This window comes from Pezoporus flaviventris, unplaced genomic scaffold (assembly GCF_033815535.1).
Source record: "Pezoporus flaviventris isolate CSIRO_AGI_PZ_B2104156 unplaced genomic scaffold, CSIRO_AGI_Pfla_v1 ptg000096l, whole genome shotgun sequence".
NCBI classification, from domain to species: Eukaryota; Metazoa; Chordata; class Aves; order Psittaciformes; family Psittacidae; genus Pezoporus; species Pezoporus flaviventris.
This window is the reverse complement of record NW_026892644.1, coordinates 3,135,184-3,149,008: the sequence shown is the minus strand read 5'-3', so window position 1 is coordinate 3,149,008 and position 13,825 is coordinate 3,135,184.

Sequence of the window (13,825 nt, the reverse complement as noted above, 5' to 3'; positions counted from 1 at the left end):
ATGTCAGCCTGTTAAATTTCTGTTGCTCTTGCCTTAATTTGGGACATAAGGGTGCTGATATTCTTCAATAAACCTAGGTTATACTGTCTGATGTCCATATGTCAACTCACAGTAGGAATAAACAGTAACTCCAGTAACTTAGCTGTGGCTCCATTGGCCAGAATATCCCTCATATCTGTAGGATGAAATATTGTGAAAAATGTGGGTATTGTATCCGTAAAATAATGTGAAATAAGAAGCTTTATGTTAACTGGAATAGGAAAAAACTAAAGCTCATAATGATATGACTAAAGAATTAATGATAATTAGAAGTTGCACAGATAAATATCAACTTGTTTAAAGAAAAATAATAACATTAATACACAGTATATATAGTGCAGTGTTTTCTCGCTTCTGTAATTTGATAATGTAGTGTCCTTATTTGGTACTTTTTGATTCCCAGGTATCTATACTCTTATTTTTACCACTGATGAAAAAGACAAAACCAGAGGCAGACTCAGAACTGTTGTGAACCAGTGCCTTGAAGATGGCTTGTTTACCTGGAAGCATTTTTTTTATTTTGCTTTTTTCAATAATACCAATTGATGCAATAAAAACTCATTTCTCTCTTCCTAAGTACTACAAGTAAGCATGTTTGTATAGTTAGTATATCTTGGCTGAAATCATCAGGGTTGAAACCAGTAACTACAGCTCCAGATTCTCATCACAGTATCAGCACTTCCTAACTTTGCTTTGTTCCCCAGTGTTGTAAATGCATGGGGCTTGATTTTGTGCTTGTACCAACTCCTATGCCATTCCTTGAACTTATAGCTCAGCTGCCCTCTGTAAGGTAATCACATATTTTTGCCTATGTGATGAATCTGACTCAGCAAAGAGCTTGTCATTCAGCAATGTAAAATCTCACTCCAGGGCACAATGAACAGGTAGTCCAATTTAGGACTAGCTCTGCTTTGCCAGCGCTGGGGCTTTCTTTAAGAAGTTTATGCTAAGGACAGATACCTGAATTCTGTTCTCATTGATGCCTGGCTAAATCCAAATCAGAGCTGTTAAAATCCACTGGATTTGACTTGATGTGATATGAGAACGAGGTGGCCCTTTCCAGTGGAACAATGTTGCTTCAAATTTGCAGCAAATTGACTCAATTTTCAGAAGTGACCTGACCTAATAGTAAAATTACAAACCTTCCTAGCTGGCAACAGTGTTTTCATTAGAGCATGGGCTTCCCAGCACACAAACTCTATATGATTACTGCAGAATTAATAATTTTCAAAACAGAATTTAGCATTTACCCAAATTAATCTGCAGTTTCTCTTCCGTATTAGGAATTCACTCATGTGCATGATGTTTCCAAAGAAATCAGTGTAGGTTTTAGCAGTTGTCTGACATGCAGAAGATGAAAAAGAAAGATATATCTAGTTTCTGTGTTTCAGCTGCAGTGTGCCATGGAGACTGTCATCTGTGATCTTGTGGGAAACGGCTTTGAAGCAGCCAGAGATAACTGCATTTTTTAAAAAACATCCTGTGTTGGTTTCTCCTTTGTAGTTTATGTCACCAATTGCAATCCTTCTCATGTGAATAATGACTTAGACTAAGGGTTTCCCAGTCTTCACTAGTATTATCTGAGAAGATGCAGATCCACTGCTTCTGAAAAGAGGGGTGATATGCATTATTGCCTTCTCTTCCAACTCCAGTTATTTTGTTCTTGGAATACCCTAGGTCTTACCATTTGCATTAATACCTCACTGCTCATTTCATGCCTTCCCTTTTGTCACACAGTATACTTGATAGTGATAGCAGTCATTACTGCAAGGCAGTAAGTGGCAGAGCTGTCTTGATGCTATATGTAATAGATGTGATTAGTGCTGGGCACTCCTCAGCTGCCTCTCTTCAGTTTCATGTGAATGTGTTGCTAGAGGTAGTTATGTTAAAGTTGACATAGGAAAGCAGGTTGCTAGAGAAGCCACCTTGGATGGAAATGCTGTAATAATTCCCCTGTCAGGGTAGTGGTAATTCTACCCTTCTCCAGTTGTCTGACACTGAAATATGCCTCTTTCAGATCATGTTTCTAACCCAGACCAGGCAGAGGTGGTTTCCTGTAGGTGAGGAGTACAATGAAACCTTGCAGCCTTTATCACGAGAATGCAGTTGCATAATAAATACTCATATTTTGGGTTGCAATTTGTATGAAGGTACTGGAGGAAAAGGTGCAATTTAAATATACTAGATTGGTAGCACAGCTATCTAAGGGTCTGAGGTGTGTACAGGCAGCAGAGGTTGGTAACATTAAATTTGTTTATATGGTTGCACTTCAGTGGTTCTATCCTAGCACTTAGTAATTTCCCCAGAGAATCTCACAAATCCATACCAGGATTTTCTTTGCTCCCTCCAGAGTTAGCAGGGACTAGTTAGATTCTACCACACTTAATTCTGTCAAGCAAGTTCAACAAATTTAAAACCTCTTCCACCTCCTCTTCCTCTCCCTCTTCCCTGTTTAAGTGCAATGCATGTGACTGGGGGGAAGGGGGGGGGGGGGGGCAGCTGGAAATTATTTGAATTATTCAAGCAGTGTAGCATTATCATTTTTTTCTGCCTTGTTTAAAGTGATTTGAAAATCTGAGGGGGTGTAATTGAGGGAAGGCTTTAATGTGAATTTGCAGAACAAATTTTATGAGTTCCTTAGAGCAGAAAACTATATAATTTTCAAGGCAGTGCTGCATAAAAGGCTTATTTAAAGAAAGATTGGTCTGAGAATACATAGTTGTTGTTGTTGTTATTTTTTAGTACGCAATTCTTGGAATGTTTCAGTTAGGAAATATAATCTTTAACGTGCTGAGAAATTCTGGCCGTGCACAAGAATGATGTGCAGAAACAGTTAACAGTCAGTCTGCAGGGTGACAAAGATTGTTCTGGGAAGGAATACCCTGTAGCTAAAGCTTAGCCACTGTGCTTTGAAGGAGAAAATATTCCTGGAGCTAAATAAGAAGGAAAGGGAAGAGCATGAGTTTATAGCTGAGATATCAGTTCATTTGCCTGAGAAAGGAACGGTGTCTTCCAGAGTGTTTTCTGGATTTCAGCTACTGGGCAAAATACTTGCATGATATCTCTCAGGATCATGTTTTAAAAGTCTACACAGTGCTTTGAAAGAAGGGATACAGGTACTTGTCTTTAGAAGAGTGTGCTTAAGTGTTCATTCAAAGCAGACACTCAAATATTCCTGCAGGCCTGGTGAAGTGAGTCCCAGTAAATAGCAGAATTTTGTTCAAATTCCTGTTGCCCGCTTGTCTGGCAGGGTATCTCCAAGTGACCTATTCCTTGGGTTATAGTGCTCACTTTAGTGGCTCTGATGCCAGCGTGTTGAATATTTAGAAATGTCCCAAACCTTCCTGTGGGCAAAAACTGTATCCAAGGCATTTCATTCTGGATTTCTCTGGAGCTGAGATGAAAACAGTACCAGTTCCTCAGGGCCCCATCTGTCTCTGAAGCACAGACACCACTGACAGGTGTGTGTAGCTTGCTCACATATAGTGGTTGCAACAGGTAAACTATTGCAGAAATGCTAAATATCATTATTACACGATGGAGAAAAATTATTTATCATTAGAAGCTAAATATTTTTCTAACTTCATCTGCTTGTTTTGCTCTGATAGCAAAATTCTTTTGACTGCACAACATAGTGTTCCCAAGGTTGTCCTGGCTAAGTTTTGGAGGATTTTTTTTCTCAAATGTTAGCTGTCTTCTTGACATTCTGAATTGAAATCACTTTAAACAGGTGCTGGAAGAGTACCAGGGATGTAAGAAGGATCTCAGTGATGCATACTGATAATGGAGCAGAGGCTGAGGAGCGTAGAATTTTTGAAGCATGAGAAAGAATCTCTCTGGGAGGCTTGGAAACACTCTGCATTTCAAAATGGAATTTGCAATGCTTCTTGGTAGTGGAAAATGGGGTAGGTTCTGTTCTTAATAAGGAAGCTGGATATTCCACTAAGGAGGAGATACAAATTCTCATAGACATCCTGACTGCATCTATATTAGAAAATGAAATGTGCCCAGGAGCGTTCTCTGTCACTGAGGCCAATTGGCATGCAACAGCCTGTGTTCATACTGTTAGAGTCTCCCTCTAAAACAAGGTGGCCGGAGGCAAACTGCCTAACGGGCTCAGTTCCTGGCCTGTGGTGATTGCCAGATTGTACCTAGGAAGTAATTGAAAGAAAGGTCTCTGGTACAAACTTAGAAGTGTGACCAGTAGCTTTTAACAGTGTAGTTTATTGTGATTACTGCCTGGAAGCATTCCCTCAAACTGTTTAACTGACAAGTGTAGATGTTGCTCGGTTTCACACTTTGGGTTGAGAAGCATGCACTGCTTTGATGCTGCATGGCATCTTGCCTTAAGGCAATTTCTTGGAGTATCTCAAAAGCTTTATGCGTTCCCCCATTGGTGCTTTTTTACCTTAAACAATAATCAGTCTCTATTCACTGAGCACAATTATTTCTGCAGCAATCTGTTCTCATCTAATTCTGCTTCCACCTGAGCTCATGTATATGCAACTATACTAAAAGGCACCCCACCACCCTCCCTCCCCCCTACTTTTTTAAGTGCAAATGGAGGAGCACAAGTGAATCTGACAGTGAGAGCTGGATACTGTTGCTTTGTTTTTTGTCTGACTGATTTTCCTGTTTGCACAGCCCTAGTGTAGGCTGTAACTTATGTTTCAGTCACTGCATCTTGTATACTGCTTAGGAACTGTGGTGCAGTTGAGGCTCTGGTAGCCAAGTGCAGCTCCTGTTCTTGCCGTCTGCCAGGCTGCAGTAGACAATAACTGGAAAGGAAAAATAAGGCACAAACAAATAAGAAAGGGGGTGGGGGCACGCTTCTACCTGTAGGCAAAGAAATTCAGTCAGGATGAGACCTGCAGAGATCTCACTGTGGCCAGCTTCCTTCCCAAAGAAATGGTCAGCCTCACCTAAATGATCTACTGCAGATGTTTGCCTGGCCTGTACCTGACATGGATAAGGCCCTTCTGTGCTGGTCCATGAGTTTTACACAGTTTACTTCTCTCTGCATGTATGCTAAAAAGGAGAATTTGATCCTAAACTAATAGCAACCTGAAAGGGGAGTAACTATAGGTCTAAACAAATACATTCTTTCTGAGCAGTGTTTGCTTCCAGATGGTTTGACTTCTCTAAACCCATTGAGGTGGCCTCAGAAAAATGTGTATGCAATTAAAGACTGGTATGAAAGCATCACCAAGCTTCCCTTACAGAGCACTGGGATTTTGAATGTAATACTGAAAGCAAAACTGTTACAAGCATGTGTAACTGTATTACTGCTTCTAATGCTGTAGAAACTATGGACCACCCAGTATGGGCAGGAAGCGGACCACCACTGGAATACTGTAACTTCAAGCTGAATCTATATGCTGGCAAGTTGCTCTGCTGTGGCCCCCAAGGACTGGAACATTAGTTAAGTTCAGTCAGGCTGAGAAGTAAGAGTGCACGTCTAGAAGTAAACTTCCACTTGAAATCTTTTCTGACATTGTAATTCTTGGATCTTGACAGCTCTAACTGCAGTAATTCAAGATGTTAATGCTGTCAACCACTTCAACAAGTGGGTGAGAAGCAAATCCCTCTGAAGGGACCACTAAGGACCTATGAATGGGCTTTCATTTTTAGTTTTTGTATAGGCAAGCATGCATCCCATGTGATCTTCCACTGATCATAGTCCTTCTCCTAATTACTCAGTTTTCTTCTTTGTCTCACTTCTCTGACAACTGTTGTCATCCTTGAGTAGGAGTGGCAGGAGAAGGCTTGTGAAGGACTCTTTAATGAAGGCATTGTCTTCTAGACGATGAAACTTGTTGTCTAAGGAATTTCTGCTGTAGGCGTGGTTTTCTGCAGCAGATGGGTAGGTCAATGGCTTAGTGTGGAGGTCATCTCTTAGGTGACTATAGCAAATACCACCAAAACTTGGGGTCTGGAATGCTGAGGTCCACCACCTGGAAAGTCTGATGAAACTTTTTATGTCAGGGCATCAGTTTTATGTCAGGGCATCATACTAACAATGAGTAAGGATAAAACCTCTGTTCATAATATTTATGTATTATTAAGTTTAGAGACAGGATGCATACTTAAAATCAACATGTAAAAAAACATGTAGATCTGCAAGAAAGCAAAAGTATAATTCAAGAACCAAACATATCTTGGAAGTAAGCAAACAAAATCATCATTGGAGCCAGTAAGAGGAAGGGGCCTTTCTATTAATTTCCCCTAGTGAGAGAAGTTGTAAAGTCATTATTGCAGTATTCACGGACAGTGAAATATGTATTTAAAGTATTTTAGGAACACATCCTGCTCTTGGTTCATTCTGTAATTATGGCTTAGTCCTACTGAAGTCAACTTCTGTTCCATTTCGGGAATCCTACTCAGATAGACTTTAGGGCTGCAGTCATACCCTTTGTTTTCTTTGAGCCTTGACAGGCTGAGTTAAATAGAGATCTCTCTTACAGTGATAGCATGCATGCTGACAGCACGTGCTGTGGGGAAAAGAGAGTGTGGAAACAATATTGCTTATTCCTGAGCTCAGCTTGCAAAATGGCAGCATAGCATGTCTTGTTCGTCTACACTATTTTCTCATGCGAAGCAGATGATGCTGGGAAGGTGTGTGAAAGGTCCAGATTTGGAATAGAAAGTAATCAGAGATGTATGACGGGAACAAAATGCTCAAGCCAAAATGGTTCCTCCCTGGGGAAGCTCTCCCACAGTCAAATGCAGTGCTGTTTGGCTGTCTGGTTTTAATCCCAGAACTGCAAAGAAAGCATGGCTCTTAAGGCTCTGCCTGGGACCTTTTTTGTCTCCTGTTGAGTAACAAACCCAAACATGCAGGAATCGGGCCGAATAAGAATCTCACATACCATCACTTCTCATCCCTGAAACCTGTACTATTCACTTGTCTGATTCTCTAATTGAATTGTCATGGGTGTAAAATCACACTTTAAATTTTCCTCCTGTTTTTTTTTCATAGAGCACAGAGGCAGGAGCCAACGTAACATACTTTGAATTTGTTTTCCTTTTTAGAAGGGGCTTGCATTTTGGATTATGTTTTTTTTTCCTGGGCTAATGTACATCTGATGTCAGGCTTCCCAGATGAGAGTGGTTAGACTGGCGTTGACATTTTTAGAAATATGTGCGAATGGAAAAATATCCTGGGAGTGCTGCCAGCGGCTGATCCTGTAAAGTTTGAGTCTCTGTTGAATAGGAAACAGGAGCCAGGTACCTTCACTGAAAAGCAGCCTTACTCATTAAGTGTCTCTCTACTCAGGTGTGTGGCATACACACCTAAGGAAGGGGCAGGAGGGAATTCCAGCAGGCTGTGACTCATTCAAGCAATACTCAATTCCCCTTTCTGACCAGATGATAAACAACCAATTAGCATCTTCCCCAATTGGGGGAGCAAGTAGCAAAAGATCCTGGAAAAAAATCGATTTTCCAAGTTTTAATTCCAAGGATAACAAAGTGGTTCAGACAAATCTCCCTGATCTGTGGCTGTTCCTTCCAGTTCAGTGCTGACGTGACTGGGACAAAACGGTGTAGAGCTGAGCTGGTGTGCAGTGAATCAAGCCTGCAGCTTTCCATTTCACAATGAGGTGGTGGAATTTGGAGGATGAGCACAGCTGATTAATGGTGCTATGAATGTCAATAATTTTTATAGGCGTTGCAGCGTGCTCATTTTAACTGCCTCATCAGAGCAAATGTCTTTTTAACAGACAGTAGGCTTTCACACAGTGCAGGTCAGGTGCTGCCCGCCCTTGAAGAGAAGTGGACCATCCCAAGTGAACAAGGGATTGCACAGGGGTTAAACCAGTGCAGGACATGCTCTAAGGGTGCAGCATCAGTCCTCACTGAGAACAGATTGGCTATGTCTACATCCAGGGCTACAGCCAGCTCCTGCTGAGCTGCTGGCTCTGTTCAGTTTGGATGTCAGTAGGAGCCTGGAGCCAGGAGCTGGTGCTTTTCACTGAGGCAAAACAGTGCTCAGTGAGTGGCAGGGCCCTGCAGCTCCAGCTGAGCTCAGTACTGAGCCCAGTCTGCTGACTGGCATCCTCTTGCCTCCGTGAGCAGCAAAATCTGCTGAGCTGCCCCATGGTTCTCCTGATGCTTTGGTGGACATGCTCCCAGTGCTCTCTCTCTTTTTCAGAGTTAGCAGTCTCTTCCTCATCATCATCTCTCCTCTGACATGTTGGCAGGGCTGTGTGGATGTGGTTGTGCCTGGTGCTGCATACACTAGCCCATGTGCTGTCGAGTGCAATACTCTGGCCTTGGCAGGGCTCCCTGGGCCAGCTCTTGTTGTGAATAGCTCCCCACACAGGGACACTGTGGCTCAGTGGTGGCCTTAGCAGGAAGTGTAGATATAGCTATTTTCACACATCATTTGCTGGTGGGATTGCTCTGTATCTGCTGCTTGGAGCACTACAGAAATAGATTATGTCAGCTTTACAGACAACAGTATGTTGAACTGAACTGGGTTCACTCTGATTCATTCTGGAGAAGGGTTTGGTCGTTTCCAAGGGAAACTAGGTTTCTTTAGTCACTCTTTTATATGGCAGTAACTTCTGAGCTTGTTGGCTATTTGCAGCCAAATCTGAGAGAAGGGCAACGGCTTTGAAGAAACTTTTCAGATTTTTTCAACTTTTGTAAAAGTAACTGACTGCATGGGGAAAGAAAGACCTGAGTCACCGCTGCTTCTCTTAGGAAAAAACTGTAACATTAGAGCTCTTAAATTGTTGCCCTATCAAAACAGGAAAGACATGGTGAGTGAAATCCACTAACAGCATGTTCACAGACATCTTTGAAGTGCTGTTTAGATGGGTTTTGTAGAATAACAGTGAGAAGCAGAGCTGTGCTTAGAAATAAGGCAAACAGTGACTTACATACTGGGACTGAGTTCCTTCCTTCAAGTATTACTTCCAGAATATTTTTTCAGGCTTCTAACTTGTTCTAAAGTCTATTTTATTTGGAGGGAAAAGGGAGATATGCAGGGAGAGAAAGCCCTCTTGATTTCAGTGAGTTTGGGGTCAGCTTCATTATCATTCATCTTATGCCATCCCGGTGTTTTACAAGTTGACAAAACAAAACTGCTGCATTGCAGTTGTGAGTGTGGAGGGGTAGGAGGAAGGGAGAGAAGAGTTTACAAGAAGACTGCATCTTTTCTATTGGACTTAAATAGACTGGATTTAAGTAGATTGGCTTGCACGCCCCTTAGCAGCCCTGCACAGCAGCAGTAGTAGCTGCAGCTCCTCTGCTTCCTGGGACCAAGTAATAGCTCACCCTACTTGCTTTTCTAAACATAAGGCACTGTGAAGAGTTGATTCTTCCCTACTTACTTACCAGCTATCCATACATATTATGCTCACCAGTGGCATTTGCTATAGGACTTTGTGGCCTGATTAAAGAGTAGACAGGAAGAAAAGCAAAACATGTTACTGTGCTGTGTTTAAGACTAGATCTGAAAAGCATAACTGAGTTCTACACAGCTTTCCCACGGTCACATAGTGCTGGGGTGCAGAAGAGAAGGCACACTTCCTGATGGGGAAGCTAATACCTTAATTTTTAAAGACCCTGTGGTCACACTTTTTGCCCATATGTTTTATAGTCATAAACTAAAATGAAAGTGTAAGGTATACCTAGCAAAAATAAATGCTCTCTAGTAGGGTAGCTGTTACATGCATTTTTCTGTGTTGTCTGCAAACATGTTTGTCACTCTAATCACTAGACTTTTCTGGTCTAGCCCATGCAGTGTTTATTGAGATTCTTATACTGTGTTCATAACCAATTCTGTGGATGAGACCCTTCCAGTGATGCCATAAGAGGATAATATCCCTTATGCATTTGCTCTCTCAGCCTTTCCTCATGAGAGCTGTGAGCAGTGAAGCAGCTGGGGTATTTAAAAAGAAAATATAGATACATATGCATTAGCATTATGTGATTTCTGAGAAGAAAGTACATTTTGGAGTTTGTTCTTTATACTCCTAACTTTGGCCCTATCCCAGAGGGGGTGTTTTTTCCTGGTCCCTTGTCATTGGAGGTTTTGCTGTGCTAGAAGAAGAAATGCACTCCCTGTAACTATCAACTTGGAGCTCTTAGCTGTTCTTTTCAATACCTCAGGCCAAAGTTCAGTTTCCTCAGGGGACAATTCTAAGGCCAGTTCTGTTCAATGTGTTTATCAATGATCTGTGTGCAGGAGCTGAATGCATCATTAGTAAGTTTGCTGATGATACCAAACTGGGAGGTGCTGTTGACTCTCTTGAGGGACTGGAGGCTTTGCAGCGGGATCTAGGTCGTAGCATTGGGCTATGATTAATGAGATGAAAATTAGTAAGTCAAAATTCTGTATTCTGCACCTGGGATGTAGTAGCACTGGGCACAAATAAACTAGGAGAGGAGTGTCTGGTGACCAGGCCTGCAGAAAGGCACCTGCTGGGGCTGGTTGACAGCAGGCTCAATATGAAGCAGCAGTGTGCCCTGGCAGACAAGAGGGCAAACCACATCCTGGGGTACATCAAACACAGCACAACCAGCCAGCCAAAAGAGGTGATCATCCTGCTGTAGTGAGCTTTGGTGTAGCCTCACCTTGCATGCTGGGTGTAGTTCTGTGTCCCACAATTTAAGAAGGATGTGAAGGTCCTGTAATGTGTCCAGAGCAACAAAGCCGGCGGAAGGGCTGGAAGGCATGTCCTGTGAGGAGCAGCCAAAGGGCTCTGGGTTTGCCTGGCTTGAAGGAGGCTGAGGGAGAACCTCATTGCTCTGTGCAGCTTCCTGAGGAGGGAAAGTGGTGAGAAAGGTGCTGGTCTCTTCTCCCTGGTATTCAGTGACAGAACTCATGGGAATTGTTCAAAACTGCACCAGGGGAGGTTCAGACATGACATTAGGAAGCATTTCTTTACTAACAGCATGGTGAAACCCTGGAGCAGGCTTCCTAGAGAAGTGGTTGATGCTCCAAGCCTGTCAGTGTTTAAGAGGCATGTGGACAATGCCCTTTATAATATCCTTTAACTTTTGTTCAGCCCTGAAGCGGTCAGGCAGTTGGACTAGGTGATCATTGTTGGTTCTTTCCAACTGAAAATATTCTATTTTCTGTTTTTATAATCTGTTTACCAAAGGATCACCCTGGAGGCAGACAGTTAAACTTGATTGGTTTACATACAGACAGATCTGTGCAGGGATTAGAAGGCATTTGACCTGCTGATATTGTTAAGAAAGACTGCAGCATTTTGTCATCATATAGTTGTGGGCTTCTTGTAAAACCTGTTCAAAAACACTGGGAGATGTTCACTAGATGAGACACTAACAGTAACTCTGACTTTATACCATGCAAATTATGCAGTATCTCTTAACAAGCCAAAGGTAAACAGGAAGAGCCCTACATTTGAAATCTGATTTTTAAATTAATCTTATGATACTGTGAAATCTGACTCATGATTGTTGAATACTCAGCCTATCCTATTCTGTCAAAAAGCAGTCTTATTTTGAATGGTAAGAAATGCTGTAGATGTGCTGCAGGAGAGGGGCAGAAGCCCAAACATGCTGACCTTGTAGCCAGTGGGGACTTGTAGTTTCTAGAAAAATCTTCAGTAAAGGCCTTGTGTGTGATTTGTTTTCCCTCTGTATTCTTTTACCTCTGCAAAATAAATGTAACAGTCTGCTGCAAAACGAGTGGAACATAATCTGCCATTTTCTCTTGACCGTTTTGAAATAGTCTGCTAGAACAGCCAAAAAATGATGTGCAGGCAGTTTGCAAAATCATTTTGCATGAAGGGATTTAAAAAAAGCTTCCCCAAAAGCTACCTACAAGTTATTAACTCACACTTGGGGACCATCTGCCTAGTGGCTTTTCAAAATAATGCTGTAAGCACACAGACTAAAGGCAAGGAATATCTTACGAAAGCATGCTTTCCAGAAAAAATAAAAAAGACAAATCCTCGTATAGTTGAGCCTTACATTTTGTTATACCCATAGGTGACGAATCATAAGGTAGGGTTGGGAATAGAAGTGTATCTGGGGTGCTGCCACCACATATGTATGTTCTGAGAATCATTTTGCAGTTTCTATTGCAGAATTTTGACCTGTTTGGTGCAGCTACATTTGTTTGGGAAACTTCAGTGCATGCAACAGAGACATTACTATGGCTCTTCAGACTTTGCTATCAGCAATTTTCCTGCTGCAGAGAAAGCTTAAGCACTGGAGATAGGGTTTTTCTAAAGCTGTAAGGCTTTGTCTGCATGGGAACACTTGGGAAGCATAATCTGAAAGAAAAATACCTAGATCTGAGGTACGATGACTTGAAATGGATCATACTCCTCTGTGAATAATCATATTTGTCCGGAGTAAAGGTAGGGCTGACTTGTGTAACTTTGTCCACTTCAGAATGCTAAAACAAGTTCAGTCTTTATTAATTTAAAAGAAAATGACTGTGCAGGGACTAACCATAACAAACATGGCTTTTCCCTGGGTAGACAAACACTATTTTTAAAAGTCACCTGAGAATTCAGAAATTCAGTGAAAGTGATTGGAAAACAGACATGCCATCTCTACAATTTGTTGTGCACTAGGAGCAGAATTCAACAAATTCCTCAGCAATATTTGATTTAAATGCTAAATTCTTTTTGTCATCTGTGGATGTTGAAGGCAGTTGTTTTCAGCCATGGTGAAGTACACATGGCGTTGAGAATGATCTGTGCTGCTCAATATGTGGATAAATCATAGCTCTTATCAGATTTCATGGGTATGGAATGAAGAGTAACTTAATCCTATAAGGTATGAAAAAACTTTACCATTCTTAGCTGGAAAACATGCTGATGGCTGGAACTTGGACCAGAGTGATGCCTGCTTCACCCTTATTTCATTCAAATTGCGTTTGGACTCTGAAGGCCTGCTCTGTATAATTGAATAGAAGTTTTGCAACTGGCTTTGGCAGATGTAGACTCGAATAGCACTGCTTGTGCTTTCAGTAAACTTCCCCACTGCTGGTTGGACAGAGTAGCAGCCAGTCTGAGCCTTGTTCTGAATAAAAGAAAACCATCACAGAGTGTGAACTTCAAAAAATGGTGGGCATGACGTAATTATTATTCACTGTCACCTCTGAGCCTAAATGATGATTCAGTCTGTTTCTGTGCTCTCTAGAAAGGCATCACATGGCCTTAGCTAAGGCTGGGTGACACTGTCAATAGATAATGCTTAACCTGGAAAAAATGGAGCTCCAGAATGTAGAAGAAATTTAGAAATTTGAGGCAAGTGAGACTTTTGGACTTTCCTTAAGAAAATATATCTGAAAGGTTGCAAGTAATAAATTGACGTTTAAAGGCCTTGTGTAGCATCACAGCATGCCTTGCTAGTACTAAGTATTTGAAAAGACAGTTGGAATAGCAATCCATGGTTTTACTGTCTGTAGTTTATAATCTGGATATTTCTGTAAGCGTTCTGTCCCTTTGGAATCCAGTTAAGTTTTTGGCCTGTGTGACTGCATGCGTCACTAATTTTATAGCTTAATTACATTTATGCAAAAAGGAATTCCTTTCCCATTTTTAAATTTCCTCCCTTATATATTATTCACTATCCTTGGATTTGCTTTCTTTTTTTTTCAGTCTATCTGATTTACCAGGTTCTATGTAGAATACATTTTGCCCAGAGTCTTCTTATTTGTATCCTTTATAAGGCAATAATCCAGTCTTTCCAACAGTTTTCAATATGACAGTCTATTGAGGACATTACCATGTGTCCTGTAAGTCTTTTCATCTGTTCTGAGCTCCAGCATCTAAAGCTGCACACGGAATCC